The sequence below is a fragment of the Amblyomma maculatum genome, chromosome 1, assembly GCF_055883805.1.
Source record: "Amblyomma maculatum isolate TAMU_Amacu chromosome 1, ASM5588380v1, whole genome shotgun sequence".
NCBI lineage: Eukaryota > Metazoa > Arthropoda > Arachnida > Ixodida > Ixodidae > Amblyomma > Amblyomma maculatum.
The window spans coordinates 123,606,431-123,611,573 of record NC_139344.1 but is presented as its reverse complement, the minus strand read 5'-3'; positions in this window follow the sequence as shown (position 1 = coordinate 123,611,573).

The window sequence follows — 5,143 nt, the reverse complement described above, 5'->3', positions numbered from 1 at the left end:
AAAGCTGGCACGCAATCGTTTTCTAGAAGTAATATCGGCATTTGGGAGTATCCTTAGAGCGCACGCTTAAATCCTCACTAAAAACAAAAAATAATTGGACGCCCTCAGACCTTGCTTACAGTAAGGTAAGGCGAAATCCTTTGCTGCTACTGTTTGCACTTATTTGCCGCTTTTTCACGCGTTTGCTTTTCCCTCTTTTTTTTTTTTTTGCTCCTTTCTCAAATTTTTTTCTTTTTACACTTCCAACTTTTTTCTTTTGTTTTTTTTTTGTTTTTCTCTTTTTACTGTTTTCACTCATTTTTCTCCTTTGCAACTTTTTCCTTTTTTACTCTTGACTCACAGTTTTCGATGTGGTAACGCAATTACGAGGCTTGACATTTTAAAAAGCTTTGCAACATTTTAGCACTTTTTAGCATAGTTTTAGCGTATTTTGCAGAATATAGACGTCCGCAGGTCCTTTACGGCTGCGCACTATATCGATGTTCCTGTATATTTAGAAATTGAATTGACTTGTTCGGCCTGCATTAATTAACTAATTACTCCACATCAACGAAATTCTCCACACAAGGATATGGTTTCACCCACTACCTCACCAGCCATTCTTTTACTCGTATATTCCGCCATTCTTTGACACGGACGGTGTCAAAGAATGGACGCTTTCCGCCTCCTAGAACGGACGCTTTCTGAGCGCACGCATAGCCTATATAAAAACTTCCGCCTTAAAACCTTAAAAGCGCGCGCTGTCCTCTTCCCAATGCAAAACAGTAGACGTGGAGCCTGCTTGCCGACTGCCCCGTCACGTGTTGACGACATTTCCCTGCACGAACTGTGAACAGCGGGTGACCGCAGCACGCAGTGTAATCATACTGGAAGAAGTACAGCCTTTATCAAAAGTTTACAACCCGGAGGGTTTGCTTTTAAGCTGTATAATATGACTTCTGTAATATTTCATCATCATCATCATTATCAGCCACCCTATATCTACTGCAGGGTGAAGGCCTCTCTCATATTTCTCCAATTAACCCGGTTCTGTGCTATCTGAATCCACTTGACCCCTGCGAACTTTTTAACCTCATCCGTCCACCAAACTTTCTGCCGCCCCCTGCTACGCTTTCCTTCCCTTGGAATCTAGTTTGTTACCCTAAGCGACCATCGGTTATCCTCTCTTCGCACTACATGTCCTGCCCATGCCCATTTCTTCTTCTTAATTTCACTAGAATGTCGGTAACTTGAGTTATTTCTCTGACCCACTCTGCACGCTTCCTATCTCTTAATGTTACCCCTACCATTTTTCGTTCCATAGCCCTCTGGGTTGTCCTCAACTTAAATAGAACTCTCTTGGTTAGCCTCCACGTTTCAGCCCCATAGGTGAGTACAGGTAAGATGCAACTGTTGTATACTTTCCTCTTGAGCGATACCGGTAAGCTGCTATTCATAATCTCCGAGTGCTTGCCAAATGCGCTCCATCCCAATCTTATTCTTCTTGTTATTTCCTTTTCATGGTCCGGATCTGCGGTTACTACCTGTCCTAAGTAGACATATTCTCCTACTACTTCCAGTGCTTCGCTACCTAACGTAAACTGCGGTTCCTTCCCGACGCTGTTGAACGTTACCTTAGTCTTCTACATATTCATTTTCAAGCCTACCTTTCTACTTTTCCTGTCTAGGTCATTAATCATTATTTGCAGTTCATCCCCCGAGTTACTTAGCATGGCAATGTCATCAGGAAATCGCAGATTACTGAGGTATTCTCCATCTACCCTTATCCCTAACTGCTCCCATTCATTTCCATTCCATTCATTCCATTCTGTAGTAAGTATGGAAGTCCTAACCATTGGAGAGGGTAGGATGAAAAATCTCCTTGCCTTCAGCAAGTATGGAAACCTGGGAATGCATTACGAGCCACATAGTATCGCTGAGAAGTAGACCTCCTGGACTGTAAACGTTTGATAAAGGCTGTAAATGGATGCAAGCGATGGCAATATGCGCAGATGCTTGAAACATGACGCCACCTCTTAATCAAAATAAAGGACTAAAAGACTGGTCACGTACCAAGCCCTGTTCGAAACAGGGCAACTATCTGATGTGCGTCCCGAATCTCAGCCGCGGAATGGTCTGAAATTGAGGAAACCGAAAATATGCAATTGAGTAGGGCTCTGCAATAGTCGTCACGCCTGCTATAATCTGCACGAATGATTGTGCTTCAATGTTCAACTAAATTCAGATTCGAGAGGAGTATATCGATGATCTCCGTTTACGCGGGTAGTACCTCGATGCGATTACATCCCCTGCAGCCCCTGTTTTATTTCAGTTTGTTCGTGCTGCTAGGCTTCACTCCTCTAGATACCACGGTTTTTTCGCTATCGAGGCATTAATACTAGGAGCTAAACGTCAGAAGTTTAATAGAATAGATGGGATATATATATAACCCTCAGACGTGTAAACCTTCGATTCCTGTCTTCAGGTTTCCAGATGAAAGAAGCCAGCGCCGACCAGGGGATTATGCTCTTAGATATTTGAGCACAAGAAGTTGGTTAATTACGGGCACTTCCCCATGAACGTGTCCAAGCACTGAGGCCGGAATACTGCGGACAGACATACTCTGAGACATGGTGCCACGCCGTACAGGATCATTAACACGCTTTGAGAGGCATCGATGTAAGAGTCATCTGACAAAATTTCGGCGGTTTAGAGATGAACCCACCATCAGATAAACTTTCTTGCGGCCTCCTGAGGAGTGAAGCGTGCCCACAGCGTGCAAAATATCCTGGGCAGAGGCAAGTGCTGTTGGTAAAGTATGTTGTAATCTAAATTACAGGGCGACCCTAAACATCTAAAAAACAAAAAGAAAATCAGAAACTTGTGAAAACATTGATTTCTCCCTACGTGGCTGAAGGAACCTTGTTCCTAAAACTAGATTTAGCGTTCAGCAGTCCCAACAGTAGTGCAGGGGAGCATTGCGAAAACGTAGCTGATTTGTGATGCCGATGCAGTAAGGTGAGCATATCCCTCTTCAATAAGGTGTTCATAAAAGAGACTTGTGGCGAAATCGAGTATGGAGGCCTACAGTGCAGACAACCATATTTGTAAAGCTTGCTAGGGCCAAGGATACTTAGCACTCTAGACGTCGTGGGGCAATCGGCGCTCGGAACGATGAAGCATGCCGAGAATTAAAATATCAAACGGCCTTGAATCGACAAAGAGGAAAGGTAAAAAAGTATGCGAAACCGATCTGACTGCATTCAGAAGTTTAAAACCCGCTGGAAAGCGCGAAGCTCTAATGTATCAATATTTTATGTCGCTTTTAATCCATCGCAACTATATTCCTGCTAATAGCCTTAAGCGCCACGCAAGATACACGCCAAGAATAAGTCACTGGTAACAGCGACGTTTGTTAGCGCAAAAAAAAAAAAAAAATTACCGATAATGAACTTCAATCTATTTTGTCCTCCAAGACCTTAATACCGCTTTAACCGTAATTTTGAATTTTACTTCGAATGCGTGTGCACAAAGCTCTGAAAAACAAAAATCAAGTAAAAGGAGTAGAATATCAGGCCAAGGAAGACGACCACAATTAATAGTGGAGCTTTCTTGTAAATTATGTAGTTAACAGAGCGTCTAATGCCGCTCCTAATTTTCCCTGTTTAGTTCTTGACTACTCAATGAAAGAAACTGCCCTATCTGCACATGTTGGAAACTCGCAACTGTCTACCATTATAATATGATGAGCCACAAGTTGGGTGCACAGAGCGTTGCCAGGATGTACCGCCTATGAAACGAGTGGCTTGAAGTGCAGGTTACGCGGTCGCATAACAGGAGAGGCCCCCAGTACGCATTAATGAATAACAATGTCCCTTTATTGGTCTGCTCGATCGGGAGCGAAACACCGCCAATCTAGGCCGTTTGGAGTTACGGATGGCGGCGCGGCACCATCGGCGCACTGACATTGTCTACACAAGATTTATTAAACATATATATATATATATATATATATATATATATATATATATATATATATATATATATATATATATATATATATATATATATATATATATAGTTTGCTTGTTACTATACTCCGTTCCATACATCAAGTGCAACACTGCCAAAGCTACAGCTCTTGTTTGCGCTCTCCGCATCCGCAATGAAACATAGTGCCTGCTCTTGACGAGAGGAAATGATAGTTGCTTTGTCTGCAAGCTTAATGCATCTTACATTTGACATCAACTTCATGAAAAGCACCTTTTTTTAGGGAGAAAGGGTCGAATTAGTGAATTTGTATGTTTTTTATGTCGTTTTCGTTCGTGCCGCGCTTTAGCTGCCCCGCAACCTTGTCAGCTGTTCCACTAGATGGCACTGGCTGTGCCCTCCACGCTGCGCATCTCTTTTTGAGAAAATGGTTTTTCGGTGCGCATTTTTTCTACAAGATCCGCACTGCGAAGAGGACTAGGCATGCGAAGCAAGTTATTGCAAACGTGTATGCTCGGAATAGAGCCCGTTTCCGCAGGAACCACTCGGCCACAGAACGAGCGCGTAGTGGTACGCCTCCTGTTTTTTTTCTTGCGGACTACTTGCGTAGCCTTCGCTGCGTTGCACCTGATGTACGAAACGGAGTATAATGGGCCAGAGTTAAATTCAAACAGGATGTCACACAACTTTCCCGATTACCTATTTTATTCCAACAGTTTCGGACGGTGGACCGTCCTTCTTCAAGGTAGAATTGAGAACGGAGAATAAGTCCGCACATTACGCCACTGTTAGGAGAGGGAGAAGGAATTCTCGCTTTCCGTCTTTGGAGAAGCAAACATTACTGAATAGATAGAAAGGGCGAAAAGCTCCAGTTGATTATTGGCTGGTAATGCAACAAAGACGGAGAGAGAAGGAAACAAAACAAAAAAAAAGGGGGGGGGAGAGGGGCAAAAAGAGAAAGTGGAGAGCCGACGAGCGTTACATACGCGCCGTGCTTCGACGAAGACGACACTACAAGCAAGACAAGTCTCCCTCGAAGGAAGCCAGAAATTGAGCAGAGGTTCAGAATAACATTAGAAAAATAAAAGGGAAAAACAGACAACGCGAGCATGCATACCAGGACGGCCCGCTCCCCAGCGGTGCAGGTGTTCAAAAAACCGTTGGGATAACAGTT